Source organism: Botryllus schlosseri, chromosome 2 (assembly GCF_051294905.1).
Source record: "Botryllus schlosseri isolate E-star chromosome 2, Bs_hap1, whole genome shotgun sequence".
NCBI classification, from domain to species: Eukaryota; Metazoa; Chordata; class Ascidiacea; order Stolidobranchia; family Styelidae; genus Botryllus; species Botryllus schlosseri.
The window spans coordinates 40,012,830-40,035,217 of record NC_137237.1 but is presented as its reverse complement, the minus strand read 5'-3'; the positions used below and the strand labels follow the sequence as shown (position 1 = coordinate 40,035,217).

Here is a 22,388-nt window from a genome sequence, read left to right as displayed (position 1 = left end):
GCCCCCTTCGTCATTTTCGCCCCCCTAGGCCGCCAAATCGCCCCCTGGGAGGCGATATCGCCCACGTTGGGAACCACTGATCTAGAATAACTTAAAAGTATTTTGCTTTTTTCACTTGCTCCAGATTTTACTTCTCTACCTCTTTTGCCACAGTTTCGACCAGCTCGTTCTCAATTGCAGGACTCAAATAATTACATTCATGATTGTTTACTCTTTTGGATCCTGACTTGTAATTCTTTCAAAAATTGATCTCGTTTTGCCATAAGCTCAACTAAGCCTAAAAAGTTGCCATTACTCGGCGATCCAAATATTTCATTCGACCCCCTGAACGCCATATTCCTCTCAGCCCAAAAGAGAATTATATCGATCAACCTCTCCAAGACGTTTCTCCAAAATTTGTGCTCGTATTGAAATGATTCCATCTCTCGTTTGTCTATCGTGGAAGACCTTGCGATTCCTTGTTTAAGTGCCACACAGTGAGCGAAGTATTGTTGATGTAAATTTCCATTTCCATGGTCTTTGAGTTTCTTTGATAGCCCCTCCCATTTATTAATTCCAATGGAAAATGGATGCTGACCACCCCCAAAAAGCTTGCAGCAGAAACAGTACACTTTATCCGGTTCTACAGAATATATTAGCCATGAACGCGGAACATTCTCACCATTGTTTAAAATGCGTTGGTAGTGAGCTGAGGTAAAGCACCGTCGTGGAACGGAATCGTCAAATGGGAAGGTTGTGTGTATTTGACGTGGACCGCGCCTTGCTATGTCACATCTCTGATTTTCGGATTTTTTCTCTGGCCGAGTCCCGGGATCATCACTGAGAATATCATGCAATCTTGAGGTTGTCGGTAATTTAACATCCTGCGATGGCAGGGTATACGTTTTCGAATGTTTCTTATATTTATGCACAGAATCTAGATTGATTGAGTCATTAAATTCTGCATATTCCTGACAGTCCCCAGTAGACTCGTTAGGCTCAGTGGCGTGGATGATACTTTTACTAGTACAAGGCTCTACTGACCTGACCTTGAAATATTTCGTCACTTTCGGCAAATTTGCAATGCGATTTTTCAAGGCAGCTGCTTCTTTCCTTTTACTTGCTCCACTTTTTACTTTGAGCATGATTTACGAGACGCTGCACCTTATAAAATACTGACTAGCAACGACTACTCAACACTCAGATTGATGTGATCCGCTTTCATCAAACATTTGCCCGAAAGTCGCGACGGAATTAAGATGTCAAACGACGTCAACGTCGTAGCAGATTGATGCAATATTTCGTCATAGTAGATAAATGCTATTTCAACTTCAGATACTACAACGGCCAGCTAATTTAAATTGTGTCGGCGACTTCATTCGATACAGAAACCAGTTCTAACTAGCTTCTAATTACCAAAAGTGAAGTGATATCATATATAACGCAGTAGGACATCTCGTGTTTATGTACGTGACCTTGGCTCCGTATGATACCAGATATCACAAGTCAAAATATCCAAAGCAGAATTTCTATCTAACGATACGATTTGCGATGTTTAGTTCAATTGTTCGAGCGACGACTGCCCGGGTTCGTAATCTTTTGTTATCTCCGTCCTGCAGTACACTCAGGACCAAAACAACACGTCGCATATGCACTGATCGTGTAGTATATGTATATCATGATTCGGTGTATATGCCGCAAATAAACATCAAAGACAAAAACAAACTATACGTCCTTTCCGTTTCCCTTTCGTAACGTTGGTCTTGGGCCCCTATAGGGCGATAAACCAAACTCATGGGGGGTTTCACCACCAGACCCCCCATCAGGCTATACGTTTTGTCGCTACTTATCATCGAAGATTTTCTATAATTCATCCTATCCTCTCTTCGCTCACGTAATCAGATTTACCGGTAGAGCTGAGTGAGGTGTCTTGGTAAATGTAGTGCCAGTAAATAATAATATATCTTCGGGCGGGCGGACCCGTTGGTATTCCTTCGTTACATGATGTCAGTTCGTGACCTATACTGTCTGCTATATCAAAAAATATAGAATCGCCCAAAAGTCCTAAACTAAAAGATCACACGATTTCAAATTGATATTTCTTCACTGGCATATACTTTTTCCCTGCTGGATGGTATTTGTCATGTGAGGTTCAGATTGCCAAGACAGGAACATTCGGTGCCAGTCATTTAGGCGCCTATGGACAGTTAAACCTATATGTGCGTTTTATATATAACGAAGTTTTCGGTTGGCATAAGGACAGTCCTTTTCAGCCAAGGTTTTCTCGTTGCCGATCGTTCTGGCACACTTCTTAGAGTCGCATGTTACACTTCTTGGAGTCGCATGGCGCGATAATGGCCATCGCCAATATGCTCATTTTTATAAATCTAAAAAAAATTCTTAGGGAAAGAGTACCCAATAATCAAGATATTTGGCAACATGAAATCGCGCGGGGCGCGAAAAAAAAACTCTGAAAAAGTTGCATAAATTTTCAAAAATACTCTATAATTTATGCTAATTCACGAAATAATTTTGGGCCCCTTCGAGCTCGAACCCCTCCTAATTGGGGGGTTTGGGGTGCGGCAGTTACGGCCCTGCAAGTCGGCAAGGTCTTCTCGCTGGGTAGCCTGCGATTGAAACGAAAGAAAAGCTCATGCGGAGTAGAATTTGTGCTGGTACAAAGCAAGGAGGGAGTCGCTCGCAATACATGAGGTAAAGCTAGCTCCCAGGATTCAATGGGTAACTCGTGAGATCGAAGGTATAATCGGATCGCTTTCCACAAAATTCCATTATAGCGTTCGACTTGAGCGTTTCCGGTCGGATGATAAGGAGTAGAATGACTGCTAGCACTGCCTATACACAGCTGGTAATCTCTGATTTCGCGAGACATGAAAGAACTGCCACGATCCGAGTGGACGTAATTAGGCGTACCGCAAAGAGCAAACAGCTCATCTAAACATTTGATAACAGTAGATGACCACATGTTTGGACAAGGGAAGCAAAATGGAAAGCGTGAAAACTCGTCAACCACTACTAGTAGCCTACATATCTGTTACCAGTGTTCGATGCCAGGGGACTTTTGAAATCCATGTTTAAACGCTCGAACGGTTTCGTAGACTTGATCAGGACTCCCTGTTCTCGGCAATAAAACCGAGGCTTGATTTCGGCACTCACTTGACAGGTCGAGCATACTCTTTTCACATCGAAAGATGAGTAAGGCAAGTTCTACGAACGCACGACATGAAGAAGCCGGGTGACACCCGGATGACATAGCTCTCGATGCAATTCTTCGAGATTACATCTGGAAAGGACGAACAATGAGCTCGCGTTAGGGCGTCAGGTGCACAATTCATTTCCTCTGGCCTATATCGAATATCGTACGTGAACTGCGCGCCAACTAGGCGCCAACACTGAATCCTGTTGTTTTTGATTTTCGACCGTTTACGCATATCGAACATGAACGAAACAGCTTCCTGATCCGTGATCAGTGTAAATCTTCGTCTCGCCAGAAAATGATGCCATTTCCTCACTGCTTCGATGATAGCGGCCGCCTCTTTTTCTACGGCAGGGTATACTGCTTCTCGTTATTGTTGAGCGTGCGGGACATGAAAGCAATAGGTCGACCACCCTGATTCAACGTAGCCGACACTGCGACATCGGAGGCGTCACACTCAACCACGAATCGTCATCGATCGCCTGTAAAGCAGTATCTTCCACGCCCCTTTTCAATGCATTGAAATCATTCAAGCACTTCTTGCTGATTGGGAAATCGATACAGTTAGTCAAGCTTGCAATCTTGTCTGAGAACGCCGGTATCCACTTTACGTAATAGGCAAATAATCCCAACGCCCTCTTCAGAGCTTTCTTGTTTGTAGGCGGAGGCAATTAGCGCAATGGTTTCAAGCGCTCCGGATTAGGTTTTATAACACCACGACCAAGGCGGTATCCCAGTATATCCACCTTTCCACAGACGAAATGATCTTACTGTGGTTGAGAGTCATGTTTCTTGCACTCAGCGCATTCAGCAAACGCTTCACATTTTTATCGTGTTCTGACTGTGATTGACCTTCGACAGTGACATTATCAAGGTATGGAAACGTGTCTGTCAGTTTGTCCGAATCGACGATCGCGTCCATAGTTTGCTGAAACGCGGGAACACCGTTCGTGACCCCGAACGGCAATCGATTGAACTCAGACAATCGACCGACTTCTTCAAAAGCGGTAGGCGCTTTGTCGCTCTCTAGTGGCTCCAATTGGTGTTACGCGCTCTTTAAATCGAAAGTTGAATACACTTTGTATTTTGACAGCTTTTGCACGATGTCCTCTATGCGAGGTAACGGGTAGGCATCGACTACCGTAAATCGGTTTACAGTTTGTGAATAATCTATGCACATTCGCTTTTTACCGGATTCGTGATTGGTTACGACCAACGGCTGAGCGCGCCATGGTGAGCTACTTGGTCTTACAATTCCGTCTTTCGCTAGCTTGTCAATTTCGGATACGGTGAAGGCTGCATCTGCAGCCCAATAACGCCGCGATGGTACGCACACTAATTTGAAATCTGACGTAACGGACTTGAAGAGTTCTGCTAGATCAGCACAGGTTTCACGGTCTTGAGATGATAGAACGAGCTCGGGCTCTTTGCCATTATACGTGAGCACCACGCGTTTGTGTCGTTTCTGAAAGTCTTGGCCGAGTATTATATCGCAACAGAGATCTAGCGTAACATTTCTGTAAACTTTCCCGTTCAACACCAACTCTACGATGCATCGACCAGAGATAGTTTCTTCCAGAGACTTTGCCGCCATCATTACGCAATCTGTATAGGGCAACACCGGCAATTCCATCGCCTCAACTGTTCTCGGGTTAATGGAGCTTAAGTCACTTCCGGTATCCACCAACGTCGACATTCGTTAGTCTTTCAGGAATGTATCAGTGATTGCGTTATGTAAACATCTGGGAGCTTCTTGTATAGCGCAGGACGAGGACGAACTAGGCTTCCTTAGTACCTCTTATCAGTGGTATTATTAACCATTTCTTCTAGTAACCTGGAAGGTCACTCGAGGAAACCCAAAACCTTGAAATTGTGTTAAAATGTATATACAAAGCCATGCCAATTATTTGTAGCTATGTACACGCGACAGTTTACTCACTGGGTATTACCAACCTTTTTTTTCTTCTAGTAACCAGGAAGCTCACCTGATGATGCTCAGAACATTGAAATTTTGTTAAAATGCACGAGCGGTAAATTGGGTGCCGGATATTTTTAAAGATGCACGCGTGATACTTTGCTCATTGGCATTATCGACCATTGTTTCAAGTAACCAGGAAGGTCACCAGATGAGCTAGATGCCAACAGATATCGATAACACAAATAAGTACGACCTTCACCGATGACCCCGATGTATTCAGCCGATATTCGAAAAATATGGCGTCTAGCTCAAGCGATTAATTATGACTTTAGACCAGTGGCTTCCAATCTTTTTCAAATAATCGCCCCCTTCTCAAGCTCGACACAAATTTTCGTCCCCCCGATATTTACGGATCTAAAAGAGAGGTCATATATACGGGATCTAACTGTGATCGCTGGTGAATTGACTATAAATAAAGTCATTTTCCAAATAGGTGCTCTAAAAACCGGTTTGTGCGTCCATTTTCCGTTTAGTTATGACTAGGGCGATTTTTATTACCTAAAAAATGTAAGATTTTGACCTAAAAACTTCAATTTCGACATTTTTTACTTTAAAAAACTTAATTTTGACCAAATTTTGACCTCGTGTATGTAAATTAGGTGTTTTCCCACATAATATTAGAATAGGGGAGATGTGGTACCGATGGATCACTGGGACCGAAAGTACATTGAAAATTCTCTATGATAATTCCATGATTACACTCCCTGAACTTGTCTACAATTGCATGCTGGCAACATCTTTCATCACATACAAAAAAAAATCGACGTGCGCGAACTATGGGGTCTTTCACAGATGTTTTTTGTTTTGGGGGGTGTAAAGTAAATTTAGATCGACATATACATTTTTCTTTGTAACCTTCAACACGAACAAACCAGCAATCATTTTTATTGTGAAGTCTAGGGCTTGTATCAGGCTATATAATGGAACCTATTATTTTTTCCAGTACTTTCCTTGAGTGGAATTTTTACGATTCATGTACAAAATTAGTAGGGTGGGGACCGATGATACAATAGCCAAATCAAGCAAAATAAACAAGCATACTAATCATGAAACAAATGAAACATGACTACGTACAGAAAATCTTTATGTAATAATTGCATATGATGTTTTATCGCTATAACGAGTTCTTTGAAAGTCACACTGTCGATTTTCGGGCAATATGTATGTACCCTCAAATTTATAAGTCCGAGCCTAAATCGAAACGTGATTTTATAACAACATTTGAGTCAATATTTAATCTATTATTTGACGGTGGCGACCGAAAATTCTTCTTTGGCTTGCTGTAGCTTAGATTATAATACTGAGCAAGAAAAGTTATTACATCTGAGTTTTTTTAGGGTATATGTGTCATAGGTCCCCGGATCGTGTGCCATTGGACCCAGCGGGTGGGGACCGATGACACGTTCGAGCAACAAATTTTAAACGTCCATAAATATTATTTGAAAAGACCGATATTCATGTATATGCGCGCGATAGGTAGAGCTTGTATCAAAGTGCTGAGCCAGCAAAAAATCTGCTATTTTCGGCTGAACATTTCGGGGCCAGCGATCATTTTCCAATTTTTGATTCATCGGTACCACATCTCCCCTACTACTTATCTGGATTTCTGGTTGGAACTGTCTTTCCTTACGAAGTAGTTTAGCATGAAAAAAAATATTTGACAAAGTAACTGACAAATATTTTCATGAAAAAAACTTTATTTTAACAAAATCTGGACCTACGAATAATTCCAGTAGTTACATCACTCATTATGGTAGAAATAATTAAGATTTGTTGTATTACAACGAAAGACACTTTCCTAGAAAGTTTATGTCAAAACTAAGTAGCTTGCCAAGAATGGAGAAAGAACTTTCAAAAGCAACTGTTGTTGGCTGGTAATACTGAAGTTGTGCGCACACTGCTGGTGACACAGCGTGTTGCTTCATTCCGAAAATTTTGTCTACATCACAATTTTTCATCATGCGCTTCCTGATATAAGAACCAATGCCCACGCAGTTTTGCTTCAGTTAGGATATTGTGGCACGTTCAGCATAACACCATGTCAACCTATTTGTTTCATTTTGCCGTTTATGATTTACAATGAGCAGATAATGTGTCTTCTACAACGGTAGGCCGATAAAGTAGGCTAAAAGCAGTAAAATGCCTTATGGTAAGCTCACCGACAGTGCAAACATTTACGATGCAACCGAAATGCAGGTGGCAGAAAATCTTCGACTTCGTAAACAATTCTGAATTTTTTTTGACCTAACGCTACAATTTTAACAGAATTTTGACTTATTTTAAAGTGTCAAAAAACATCGCCCTAGTTATGACCTTTTTTTAGTCAACTTTCATGTCATATGCAGAACAAGCCGTATTTCCGTGTATTTTTAGGCCGTGATAGGACGTTCTAACATTTCACCCCCAGCACCCCCCCTGTCACCCCCTAAGCATTTCCCCCTGTTTCTCAAAATCGCCCACTGGGGGCGATATCGCCCACGTTGGGAACCACTGCTTTCGAATATACTTCACTAGACTATAGCTACTTTTTGTTTACTTGGAAATCAACACTTCTACTTGTACTAGAGTAGAAATTTACGACGTTACGTCTACTTCTACTCGAGTACCAACGAAAAATACTTTGACCTCTTCTTCGTTTAAGCTATAAAAATAGACGGATATTCCCAGTGTAGCATTCCAGATGACTCCCGTCTACCATGTTGTGATGTCTTGAAAAATCGCGATGTGTTCTAACACAAATGGCCGATACCGATATTTCTGTAAAAGGTGTGATACTGATGCGATTGTATCGGCGAACTGATGAAATGTTGACCTCGGGTTAACGTTTCAGACTTGATCATTGTTGTTGGCTGGAACACCGGTTAAAACACTCGCTTAGAGTGGATGAAAACGAAATGATTATATCTTAGCAATGTCCCCTCTAATACGCACTGCTGACAAAGTGTGTACGCACAGAAAAATGTGTGCCGCACGCAAAATAAATCCGCCTGTGGTTCGAAAAAAAGATCCCTATATCTTTCGCAGAAGGCACTGATGATCATGCGACCAAATTGACGACCATTTCAGAGGTACAAATGTTCATCACTAATTTGTAATCAGTAATTCGTATTCGCACGAAGCGATACCATCTCATTCAGTAAAAATGTATTGAAATGCGATAAAAAGAAACTCGAGTCCGTCGCTGCGAACGTCTGAGTTTCGCAAAATTCGGGAAGATCGGTGGTCGAGTCAAAGTGACAACATGTCTTTTAAGTCAACATCAAATATGATCGTAAAAAAGTGGGTATATAATTCGTGAGTCGGGCCGAAGTGATGACCTTTCTTTAGTCAACACCACACATTACCGGAAAAAATGCGGTTAAATCGGGAGTCCAGCCGTGGCAACCCTATATGTTACGCACGTTTGTCCAAGGGACCGCACAGTGAGTTGGTGAGTTTGCTCTGACTCGTGAAAAATTAGACGGAACATTGCATCTTAGGTTCTGAAATGCCTTAAATCTCCACTGAGAGCAGTATCGCGAAAATCTTTCAGCAATTTTATGACGAAACAACTTATGTTGTGCACAAAGATTCGCGTACTAGAATGTGAATCGACAACATAGCGTAATGACCGACAAGATAGCGTAATGGTTAAGCGTCCGGCTTCTTGACCGGTAAGTCGTGGGTTCGATTCACGGCCGAGTCAGACCAAAGACCTGATATCCATGGCTTCCCTGCTTGGCGCTCATGCATTACTGGGATAGCATGGAGGGGTAGTGCATGACTTAGAAAGCCGTAAAGGCTATATCTGCACTTCCTTGTCCAGCGGCATATGCACATCATGCACTCATGGTATGCATATGCGCAGATCGTGTGTATGTGTATCATGAGTCGGTGTACATGCCGCAAAAACATCAAGGACCAAAACAAAATATGTCCTTTCCTTTTCTTATTAATTCTAATGATTCGAGTCGAGTATTGTGTGACAGGAAATTTTCGAGCATTGAAATGATGCGTTCCAAGCCACCAAGAGTTAATTTCGATAATACATTTTTCACTGGGGATATCTGTAAACCTCGATTGGCCGTACCGCAGCACACGAATCATGCAGTACAAAGTTACGCACGTAAGTGAAAATGATATGTCTGTCAAGTCGCGATCAACCCACAGCATTATCATAAAGTGCAATGAAATAGGTATGGCCGGCATATATACAGCTGGCATTGTATTGCTTGTAGTCGCATAAAAGGTAGGTCTACATTTTTTGAAATTTCCATGTCAGTAATACTATATTGTGACTTCATAACGAGTGATATTCGAATACTCGACTCGAAGCCTAGTACTTGATTCAGATCGAATTACTCGGTATTCCTGATTTTCCAAATGAGAAGGAAAACTACTTGTACTAAGCTACTTCACACTTTTTCACTATGCATTTTGTAAAGTAGAAAGAAAACTACTTTTACAGGTAATGCTTACGATCATTTCCCCGAAACGCAATTGATATCGAAATAGCTGCTTTCGTAACAACAACAAGACGCACGCAATTACCTCTTGTGTATAACAACCGACAGTCATGTTTATTTTACTCGTATACGATCGTGCGTGCACACACACGCAATTATACTGCCAGTGACAACGTACACAGAAAATTAGGAGACGGCCCGTCTCTCTTTGCGCAATGTAAGCAACAAACTGCGCATGTTTTGGGAACACGCGACCATCAACTCTTAGAGCCTAGGACACCCTGCACTGTTGCAGACGGTTTTTTGCTACACGGGCAAGCAAGTTGGCGTATACTTTGTTGAAGAATCTTGGCGCGATCGAATATCAAGTACAATTAAGGTATGGCGATCATTTTGTTTATGTGTTTTATCGTGAAATGTGTGATCATCGGCAGTGTGATCATTAAATCGATCTTAGGCTTCATTGGTTGCTGTTGCGTGTGGCATTCATGGCATTTTTTATGATAATAGTCATTTGCACGAGGTCTTTATTGTTTATTATGGTCCCGCGTCTACCGACTTGTAGCATGGCCCTCTTCTAGGCTTTTTAAGATACAGTTTACGCGGATCAGATGGCGAGAAGGAGTCGAGATAAACCTCCAACACTTCACGCTTGGCTGTGAGATGTGCATTGTGCAATTGTGCGTGCATATCCAAAGGAAGCCAACGACTACTTTAATGACCACTGATCTTGATCAGTTGTCACTAATCTGTACACGGCATTCAGTAAAACATTAATCAGCATTTCTATGACATTAGCTTGAATTGCGAGTCACAACTTCAAGCTGCAACGTGAATACATCTGTACGGTTCCTGCGCGCGCGTATTACATTAGGGTTAGGCGTCATTGGCTGTGTATTGTTCTTCGTTCATATCATCATCATCATCATTGGTTTATTAGCAATTTTATCAGTTCAATACACCACAAAAAAATGCGATACAATGAAAAGAAAGGAAGATGTCGAAGCGACTAGGAGTTGTCTATGGAATCAGACACCCACCTTGGCCAAGGAAGACTAAGCCTAATTTAATGATCAGTAATGTGTATTCGGTCTTCTTGTTATATTCCCTACAATTGCGAGTCACAATTTGAAGCCGTAACGTAAATATAGCTCTATCAATAATGTATGAATCGCACAGAACGGTATGACACGGGTCGGATATGCGTATGAGAAGCATTATAAAACGCGTGTTTACATTCGAGAAGAGGCGATGGAAACGCACCAACTTCGAGAGGGCTCTTGCATTGCTTAGTTGCTTACGTTGACATTGTGAACGCACACACACAGTTTGTGTATTTTTCCGCCGGCCCGTAGTCAAACAATTTCTCGTAACTTGGCGCAAACCACACAAATATAGATAATGGAAGGAGGGACGGAGATCGTCCACACCACGCGCGGCTTGTAACAAACACGCGCGTATTAAATTTTAACCAAAACTATATCTCGTGTGTGCGCTTGTGAATCATATTTTCGTTGAATAGAAATTCCATACGCGCGGTTTTTATCGGGCTGTCGATTGTTTAACGATACATTACGAGTGGGAATGGATGTAAAGTGCGGCATCATAAATTTCGTAGCGACAATACGCGCTGCTCGGGAGACACATCCCGGTAAGTAAACAAATTTAGCGCGTCCTATACGAAATGATCGGACTCGAAATTGATGTTATCTATGTGTTTTCATTGTCGGAGCGCATTGAAAACATTTCGTTACGTTACCGGAGTAGTGCAAACTACTGGAATTTCAAAACGCGCGCCTAGAACTAGAAGTACTTGATTTCCGAAATCTGCAACTAGAAATAAAACTACTCACATTACAAATCTCGCAACTAGAACCACAACTACTGTAATTTTAAAATGCTCAACTAGAACTAGAGCAGTGGTTCTTAACTTTTTACTCCCAGCGCCCCCCCCTACCCATGTTTTAAGGACAACACTCAAGACGATAGGGTAGGGGCCCAAGTCCGGTCCATTTTACCGCAGGTTTGGACTTGTATATTGGGATTATTTCGCGCTTGAATCGCGCCCGATGACCACTGGACTCATTAACAATCTACTAATTGTATGCACTATTCTCGGGATGAAATCAATGTTCTTATAACAACTGTTGGATACGGGCTCATACCCATAGGTTGTGAGCCCAATGTATAGTTGTATACACCCTGATTAGGTGACGTTGTGTTTTGTAGCTCTCGAAAACAAGGATATTTAGGTAATAGTTGTGGTCAGACAGCTTCAAATCATGTCTACTGAAAAAATGGCTGTCACTCTCAAAAGCAGTATAAAGCCACTCTTCCAAATTTCGAGACGCAGTCTGCTGCATGCTATATATATTACCTAGTTCAAAATATGTTGTTGGATAACCCCTATCCAGTGTGCCGGAACTATGTTAAGAGAGATTTGCTATCTTCAACTACGCGCATGAAGCGAAAAAACACATTCCAGATGAAATAAAGTAACCGCTGCATTCGTGGAAACACTAAATAAATCATCGGGACTCGGTATATTTCGCGAAAATTTTGGATAATTGATGAATTTTGTTTGGAATGGATGAATTTTGCAACGAGATCTCAAGGAGAAGAACTATAGAGCTTTGTATCTCTATGACAACTATTACACCATCTGTGCAGTTTCGCTATTATTATTTCGCGCCACCATTATATCCCAGCGCCACCATAACGTCCCAGCGCCACCACATCACCCCTGAGTGTTTGAAAGCCAAATAGCCTCGGTTGGGCGCTGGCGACATGGTTAAGAACCACTGAACTAGAACCAGCCACTTTTCAAAACTAGCAACTAGAACTAGAAATAGACCGCAGCTAACTAAAACACAGCTGACTAGATTCAATACCGAAGGAACTTATTCAATTATATTTTTATGAGGATTAAATTAATGAATTGCGAATGAGCTGGGAATTATTATGTCAGTACGGAAAGCGTGGCTCGTTTAGCTCGACACAATTCTCACGAAAACCAGAAATTAGACTGGAATTGAGCTAAAGTCATAGAAACATTACGTAAATAAGATTGCTGGAATTTCGCTCTAATTAGTACAAGCAGACAACTAAAATTATATTTAGTGGTCCAAGTCTGCTGTATGGTAGATTCATATTTAGGCAATACATAGTCACCTTATATCACGACAACAGCTCGGATAACGCGGATGGGAGAAGCTATAGTAAATATCTCACCTACTATTTATTGGCAGTCGAAGCAGTTATGTTAAGACAGTACATTAAGTTAATGCCACTACGGTGGCCAGTTGACGTGACTCGACCCGAGTTTTTTCGGTACTTATCTAGACATATCGCTTATTTGTGCCAAGCCGTATTTTCACGACTATGCGATTGCAGTAAATATTGTGTTGAATTCCGCCATAGGTTACGAATAGCTTTGGTCCTTCGAAAAACCAGTTTTACCGCGACGCAACTAACATGACGTCGAACTGTGTCGTAGCCTACATGGTAAATCATATTTACTTCGTACGATAAAATACGCACGATACCTTGTTTTTATTGCTGTTAGTCAAGATTACGTCGAATAATTCTCGAAATATTTCTCTGACGCCATAAATTACAAACGGATAAATCATTTGTTGCGACCAGACGTGAAAAACTAGATAATTGTAATTGTCCCATTGCTCCACTTAGATCGAAATGCCGGTAATCTAATTTGTGAAATGTTTCCAAGGTCTCATTCTGATTCTGATCTAATTTCTTGTTTCCCTGAGAATGCTGCACGAAAACTGTATAGTGCAAAACGAGCCGCATTCGCTGTACAGACATTTGCCATTCTCGTGATTATGGGGATCAACTCTGATTTGATATGAATTGAACTCGATTTTTGTTGGATTTGCTTCTAATTAGGAATGGAATAGTTTGCTAATTTGGGAGAAAAAGTGTAGTTTATTCCTAATTCTGCCGAACTTCATATATTTGAGCAAGCCAGAAATTTACGACCGCCAGATGTCAACCGAGCGTTGAGATTAAAGCACTATCCATTGTAATCGGATTGTGATTAGTTCGCCGATCATACCGAGTCGATATCACGCTTTGAAAAAGTATCGGCATCGGTCATTAGAGGTAAAATGTCGGTATTTGCGTGACTTCACAACGTGGAAGTAGCGACTCAGAGAAGTATCGTCAGCGTCTGAAAAACTTGGGAACATTCATCTATTTATCGTAGATTACAGGCAGAAGTGGTCAAAGTATTTATCGTTGGTACTCCTGTAGAAAGTATCGTTGTAAATTTCCTCTCATGTACATCTAGAAGTAGCGATTTCCAAGTAAGCGCAAAAGTTACTATTTTAAGTCTAATTTGGCCTGGAGTGGACGTATCCTTAAAACATAACATGAAGCATTTTTGACCTGGTCATGCCTAACCGAAAACGAGTGAGAATAAGTAGAAATATAGTCTAAAATCATTCAGAACCAATCAAATAATCAGTGAATCTAGTTGAGTACTCTCAATTGGCAGAAATAGTTCGTTACTGACTGCCTCTTCTACAAATGTCCGAGGGACAATCGCTTCTATCGCGGTATCGACTCAAAAATCTAATAAAGGTCTGGCTCAATTCATAATCGCGTTCCAGATTAAACTATGCTTAAAGTTTATTTTGACCCGCAATCCATGATTGCGAAATTCGTCGATCTATTTTATCTCAGTCACTGTTTTCGTTTCTTTGCCCGAAACCTTGACTTCGATTCCGCAAATATTTATCGCAGAATGTCTCATTTTCTTGCTCTATGAGCCGTCTCTTAAACTCAAAAGCTTTTTAGCGATTCCAAAAAACAAGCCCAAAATTCCCGATATGATTTCGAACTGTTTACGGTAAAAAGCGACTTAAAACCCGCAGTCAACGCAAAATGACTTCACGCCGATGATGTCTCTCTTTACCTCGTCAGAGCCGCCGACCGTTTCTCCCGTTACGATTTCACAAATCCTAATTCGTAATTGTTTACATCCCCTTATAACGGTTGGCAGACTATCTGACTCTTAAATACTGTATTGATATTGGAATAAACTCGAACACTTTAGGCTGACACTCATCAGGCTAGTCGTCAACAACTACTAGAGAATTGGAAATAACATTGTATATCAACAATCGTATCACCAAATATTTTTCTCATGAGAACGGAAATTTGGATAATCGAGATGAACAGATTGCTTAAACTCAACGCACTATTTTTAGATGGTAAACAAACTACTTTTATTGGTTACTATAGTTTAAATTCATTTTAGTGTACACATTAGAGCCCGATCATTATTGGATCGTCGCTAATATCGAGTTGTTGTCACACTTCGATAAAAATATCGGTATCGGCCATTATAGGTAAAAAGATACAGCAACTTTTCCTTTCGACTGCTGGACTAGTAATATTGATCTTTTCCTCTAGCTTACAACAGGGTTCTTAAAGTATGGGTGGTGACTGGCGACCCAAACATAAGTCGCGAAGGATATAATTTTGGGTCGCGACGGCACCTCGGCGATGTATATATCTGTAGTGTTTGTTTAATTTCTTGCAACAAAAAAAAATCTTTTTACTTGCTTAGTTTGTCCCTATCCAAGGTCACTGTGTTGGGTACTATCAGGGCCGTAACTGCCGCACCCCAAACCCCCTAATTGGAGAGCGAGCTCGAGGGGGGCCCAAAATTATTTTGTGAATTAGCATAAATTATAGAGTATTTTTTGAAAATTTATGCAACTTTTTCGAAATGTTTTTCCGCCTCGCGCGATTTCAAGTTGCCAAATATCTTTATTATTTGGTATTCTTCCCCCAAGAAAAAACACGCAAGATTTATGGAAATGGACATAATAGCGTTGGCCATTACCGCGCCACGACGCACCAAGACATATAACGATTTAGGAGATATTACATGCGACTCCAAGATGTGTGACAGAACGATCAGCAGCGCGTAAACCTTGACCGAAAAGGACTGCCCTTGAGCTGACCGAAGATTTCGTTATATATACGAACTACAGATAGGTTTAATTGTCCATAGGCGCCTAAATGACTGGCGCCGAATGTTTCCGTCATGGCAATCTGAACCTCAGAAGACGAATACCATCCCGCAGGGAACAATTAGCAGACAGGAGGTCACGAAATAACATCATGTTACGAAGTCATACCAACGGGTCCTCCCGCCCGATGATGTTTAATTATTATTTACAGGCCCTACAGTTTCCAAGACAACTCACTCAATTCTACAGGTAAATCTGATAACGTGAGCAGAGAGGACAAGAAATTGATAGCAATATATATGCAATTCCCCGATCTTATTGACCGATTTTATCATGAATTATCGAACATTTTCGCGCTGGCTCGCTAAACGGTACAGCTAATTATGTGGCGAAAGCGAACAGCGTGATGGGGGGTCGGTTTATCACCCTGGGGAGCCTGACGAAGTGCTGTTTCGTTCCTGCCAACGGGTGTACGCCCGAAGATGTTTAATTATTATTGAGGGGGTCCTACCTTTTCAAACACACCTCACTCAGCTATACCGGTGAATCTGATTACGTGAACAGAGAGAATATAAAAATTGATAGCAATATATATGAAATTCCAGATCATATTGACCGATTCACTCATGAATTATCGAAATTCTTTGCGCTTCGCGCGTCTAGGCGAGAATAGCTGACTCACTAAACGGACAGTCAATGTATAGATAATAAGTAGCGGCAAATAGCGGACAGCCAAAGGGGGATCTTGGGGGCGAAGCCCCCCATAAGTTCGGATAATCAAGCAATGGGGGGCCCAAGACCAACGTTTTTTTGGGGGGGCTGACGGAGTGCTGTCACGGCCCTGGGTACTATAGCCAAGAAGCGGGACAAATATAAATTTCGCTATACAATATGGCTTGATCAGGAAAAAGTGTCGACCTAGGTATAACAGTCATTGGTTTGATTCCTGATACGATTTATCCGGCATTCGTGTCTCTTGAAAACACCAGTGTGCACCAGTGGAAAACAGCAGTGGAAAACAGCAGTGTGCGAGACTATGGGACACAGGTATTCCGAGACCAATCCCATCCGCACCGGAAAACCTCAATACATGGAGTTTTGGGATACATACGGCTGAGCACGGTGCGGTTCCAAAAAGATCGGCGGCGATAAAATCTTGGGCAAAAATGACCGAAGATGATTGGCCAAGAACTTGGATATTGATATGAATGTATAACTGGTCGGCACCGGCACAGTTCTATCCTTGCAATCTGAGTGGACAGCAGTGCAAATGTAGTACAAATGTGACACCCAGAGAAAAATATTACACCCCAATTTTAAATAGCGTGCGACAGACATGCTTCAGCTGCGTTTCGTACAAATGTTGTCTGCCGCTCTCTATGTAAGAAATGCCCGTAAAACGTAGCATTCTCATATTCAAAATGGATTCTTTTTTATGACTACGGCTTGCGTCGTGAGATGCCATTAAACTCAGGTTTGGGTCGGGGCCTAAAAAGTGTAAGAAACACTTAATTGCAGGCAGAGGCAGGTTTGTAACCAAGTCAGACAAGGTTCCGAGTCACAAGTCAATCTCACTTTTATAGTTTTGACTCCAGTTAAGTCTGGTGATTTTCAATTCACCACCGAGTCAATTCTGAGTCCAAGTCACGGAGTAGAGTGTAGAGTCCGAGTCATAGTGTTTGACTCGAGTCCGAGTTCAAGTCATTGTGTTGACTGTTCAGTTCCGAATTGTTGTCATGTCAAACCCACTTTTCACAACTCTGCTCGGTGATATCGAATGCTCTGCATTCATAATATACAAATCTTCCCTACTTATAACAGTTTCTGGTGGTATTTTCAGGTATCAGTACTGATAGACGAAATAATAACAGTATAATAACTTTACTATTCTTCCAAATTACAATGAAATGCCTGTCTTGGTAGACCTAGGTCTCGAGTCATATGACTTGGTCCGAGTCATGCGCAATGACTCGAGTACAAATCGACTCAATACGCAAATTGACTCGAGTCGAGTGATGACTCGAGTCATTACAACCCTAGGCAGAGGAGATCAAAGTCCTCATCGTTTATACTCGAGTAGAAGTAGCGTATTGCATTTTGACTCAAGTAGAAGAAATAGCGATTTCCAAGTAAGCAAAACGGAAGTACCATATATATCTTGTTTTGACTAAATAACCTAAAATCTGCTAAGTACAAGTAGTCTGAAATCATAACCACTTGGGCAGTTAGTACAAGTAGGTGAAATCTACTTGAGTACTATGAAAATGCAGAAGTACTTCGTTACAGACCTATGAGCTGCTAACGGATGTCCAGATGCAACCTTTCAAGCTCATTTCGTGTCCAAGCGTAGCGATGGCTGTGAAGTTGTTCGAATAAATGTTTTGACAATGCGAGTTCATGGAATAGATCGGCCCTAGTTACCGATTTTATCGGCATATGCTCAAAAACCCGGTACTGATCGGACGATATAGTACACATAGCGGGGAAATATTTATTCCATCGCTTCGATCGGAAGTGTCTCATCATGAAGGTTTCACATTATCGCTCTGAGTAACATCAGCATACACTTTAATCGCCCCAACATATTGCGCAAAGTCATAGAATCGCGTTCGCTATTCCTCGAATTAGAACCGCGCTGGCAAAACAGCGACTCTCGTTTCCTAATAAACACGACGTTAATGGAATCTGCTTCCGGAGTCTACGGCTAATGAGTTTCCGACCCGGCTGTTGCGACAATGATTAGCTCGCAACATCTTGCGTCTTGTCTTTGGGGCTTGGAAGAATCGAATACCTGCGTGATTCGATTCTGGAGCGAATAGGCCTATTAGGCGTCGAGTATCGCTCATGATGGCTTCAAAACAGTATAAAACATGTTTAAAGTTGAAATCTGTACCTGTTATGCGACTACAAAGAATAGAATGCCAGGTCTACATCATATTAAAGTTATTTGGTGGTTTTATTCTGAATCGCCGTGGAAAGTTGAGTAAATGGCCATGCAGTTGGTATTGTTTCTATCTTACCCATTTTATTGCACTATGTGACAATGCTCCGGGTCGATCACGACTCCACGGATATGTCATTTCCAGTAACGTGCGTATAGGTTTGTAAAATATGCTTCGTATGCTGCGATATCACCAATCGAGGTCTCAAGGATTCGACATGGGGAATAAAGCATCGAAACTATCATTATTGTTGATACTATGACTCTTAATGGCATGCATCGCATTATTTCTGTACCCGAAAAAACGCTTATCACTACTCAGGGCGTGCAGAATCAATCGAGTATTAATTCTAATGTTTTCAGTCGAGCAGTGAGGAGATGATTTTTTTCGGTGCTGAAATGAAACGCTGCTTGTAACTAACGAAAATGATAGTGTCCATACTATGTTTCACTGTGGAAGACTGTAAACCTTCATTGGTCGTACCGCAGCATACGAAACATGTAGTACAAACCTATACGCACGTTTGCCGAAAAGACATATCTGTGAAGTCGCGATCAACCCACAGCATTGTCACAAAGTGCAATGAAATAGGGATGGTAGAAAAAATACCAAATAATCTTTCATGCGATGTACAACTGGCATTCTATTCTTTGTGGTCGCATAAAAGGTACATATTCCGACTTTCCAAATCCATAAACTGTTATAATTTCAACATGAGTGATGGTTGAAAACTCTATTCGAAGCCCTACTCGATTAAGATTCGAATCACTAAACTATTCGATTTAGTCTAGCGCTATTCACTACTCGACTCGAATCATTAGAGTTAATATTTGATTCGAGAACTGAGGTCATTGTGCCCAGCATTGCTTATCTCCGGTATGTTTCGTCACAGTGTGGGCTGAATCGCACGCTTTTGTGCCGCTGTCGAAACCGGGTCGATTAAACAAAACTTACGTAAATAAATACCGATGATCAGCAAAATGCAGCCTCGCCCTCTTCCAGATTTGCTATCTCACGTTTTCTGCAGCCATTGGAAGTGGTTTGAAATTGACCTCAAACAAATCGCTTGTTCTGTTTATTTACGATGCGATCGTTTCCAAAATAATCGAAGGTATCGTTTCTTATCGAGCGGAACCGTTGTTATTGTTCCGCGCGGTTTCGATAATCGCAGTTTGCACTTTTCACTTCTCCTGTAGTTCGGACAACGAGGAAATCGGATGTAGTTTCGTATAAACATTGCGCGCTGTTCTTACATATGGACTTTATGGTCGCCGCGATAAATCGCTAACCAGCCCCTTCACCGATAACCTCGATATTTATTGCCAATGTTAAGAAATATAGTGTTTTTGTTTAAAGTGTATTTTCAAAACTCGAGAACATTTAGTTGAATACCTTTACATCCATTGCTATTCTTGAACATGGAATAAATTAGAAACGCTGTATCTGGACGTTTGTAAGTCAGAGATGTTCAGATTGTTTACACTTACTTCAGAGTACTCACGTAGATTTATGACCACTTGTTCTGATTATTCAAGTGGTTATGATTTTAGAATACTTCTTCTTCTTCATAATAACTTTCAGCTTTGTAGGCAAAAGCGCAAAATTATAATCCCAGAATACTTTCTCGCTCACTTACTGGGACATCGCTACTTATGTACTTGTACTTCAGTCTAAACTGCAACGCTGCTTCTAATTCGGTTAACGGCTTCCTGTTTTCACAAATAAAGGCCAGAAATCTTACTTTTTACTTACTTGGACATCCAAGACTGAATTTTCAAGTTAGCTTGTGCTATTGATGGAATTTTTGGCTTGTGGTGCAAAAGACCAACGCTGTTATAAGCACCATAATATGATTTTATTAATAAATAATGGATATCAAAACTTCTATACATGTATTTGAGTAGAAATTACGATGATAATTCTTCTTGCGACCAACGACCACTACTCTCTACTACGAATACCATGTAGTGACATCAATAAAATGTCCCGTATTTTTGACCTCTCATGGCCGATGCCGATATCTCTTTCAAACTGTGATGTCGACCCGATATGATCGGCGAGTTGATAATCGCGGGCCCTATTTTTGAGTCATTTCTGAAATGTGCAGCTTCATGGACTTGCCTTCCGCTAGCGCAGTGGTTCTCAACCTTTTTGGCTTCGCGGACCCCTTTTGACCGTCACGGACCCTCGCGGACCCCCTCAAGTTTTAGTTCAATTTCAGCTCTATTGTGGTTGTGGTGCAACCTTCGTCTGTCTTGTGCAAATATGAACTGTATGCTTGTGATAAACAGCAAAATCATGTTTTTTGCTTGAAAATAACATCATACTATTTATGTAGAAATTGGTAGACTTTTATTATTTCAAAGCTAATTTTGCTGCTGTATTTCTTGAGGTACGTGGTCGTGTCTTGAAAATCCGCGTCTTCGTTTTGATATGAACGAGGAGTGCCGAAAACCATTTCCGCAAAGATAAATGGAGGCTAATGCAATATTAACGCATAACGCTTACGACGATATTTTTGGTGTGATCGCAATATTTATGGCACCAAAATGAAGAAACACATATTTTATGAACATATCACGTCCAGCATCTAGCGCAGGAACGGGCAACATACGGACCGCGGACCGGATTCGGCACGCAGAGAGTTTCCACATTCAAAGTGAAATACTTATCTAAAAGTACAGACAAATTTTATGCGCCAAAGACTGGATCCAAGTTTTCCAACCCGAGAAAGACTGTCATGAAACGACTTGTTTTGTTCGGATCTACGTATTTATTTACTAGCAAACATTTTCGACGATGAACAATTAAACAACAAAAAGACAAGGCTGCATACCAATATAACTGGTGATATGAATTTCAGGGTTGGAGCGTAATGCTTTGATAGCAACGAAACACTCCTTGTTCATCAAAAAAACAGCCTTGTCGATAGGGCATCCTCAATAAGAATGCGCCAAATCAGATAGCCGAGCTTTAAACGCAGGCATATCATTGTCCGATTTATGACCAATGTCACCCGAAAATATTCGGGTCCATTCCAATATGAATATAATATACAATTGTAAATTGAAGTTCTGTACCTCCAAGAAGCTGTTCAAATAGTGGTTATGTATATCACAGGATAAAATTGATTTCGTGGCGAGGTTTCAATATCTGCATTGGGACAAATCAGGGAAATACGTCGGAAATTTTTATTTCAAACGACTGTTTACTAATTTGATGAGTCTGAGAACTTTAAATGGAGAAGGTTTCGCAGACATTAAGAAGCCACCCTGGTTGACGTTACTATCTCCATATTTTTATCTTTTCCACAAACCCCAACAAAATGTCTTTAAACAGCAATATATTGTTTCAGCAGGTTATGGGAAAATTGGTAATGAAAATGAATTTCCACACTGCGATAGTTCATGTCAAACGATTATTATGATGATATGAATCATGAGGTTTTAGCAGTTGTGGTGCGAAACTGCCTCATGCTTTCTCAAATTAAAAAACGAAATAAAAATTAGGTTATCAACCATTTAAAAAATGTTGAGGTCTCGCTGACCCCCTGAAATTGCTTCGAGGACCCCCGGTTGAGAACCGCTGCGCTAGCGAGTTTCTTGAAATTCTCAACTGCTGCGAAATCGCATCGAACAAACCTATTATTCCGGTAATGTAAACATAGTATACAAATCGCTTTGGATGTAAATAGCGTGACATTGCAGCGATCATATCTGACGTTGTACTATTTGTAGACGGTTCGCCGGTAGGATAATGATGCAAGAGTTGGTGAGATGGAATCCGGATCCCAGATTTGAGCAACTAGAACATCTTCAGTCTTCGTGC

The 22,388-nt window shown here is 41.2% G+C and overlaps 2 protein-coding genes and 1 long non-coding RNA gene across 5 annotated transcripts in view; 2 read left to right on the top strand and 1 right to left on the bottom strand.

The window, feature by feature from the left end:
• The window catches only part of LOC145459127 (uncharacterized), a 59,218-nt gene extending 49,505 nt beyond the window's left edge, over nucleotides 1-9,713 (bottom strand). The window contains exon 1 of the mRNA XM_080337759.1: nucleotides 9,710-9,713. The gene's annotated coding sequence lies outside the window, so the exon portion shown is untranslated. The remainder of the gene's footprint in view (nucleotides 1-9,709) is intronic.
• LOC145459277 (uncharacterized) overlaps nucleotides 1-22,388 on the top strand; it is a 416,587-nt gene that overhangs the window by 56,924 nt on the left and 337,275 nt on the right. The window lies entirely within an intron of this gene.
• LOC145458946 (uncharacterized) overlaps nucleotides 9,824-22,388 on the top strand; it is a 47,278-nt gene continuing 34,713 nt past the window's right edge. For 2 of the 3 annotated variants that reach the window (XM_080337469.1, XM_080337464.1), the window contains exon 1: nucleotides 9,827-9,995. The gene's annotated coding sequence lies outside the window, so the exon portion shown is untranslated. Of the gene's footprint in view, nucleotides 9,996-22,388 lie in introns of all 3 variants that reach the window. The other variant, XM_080337475.1, reaches the window with a different exon arrangement.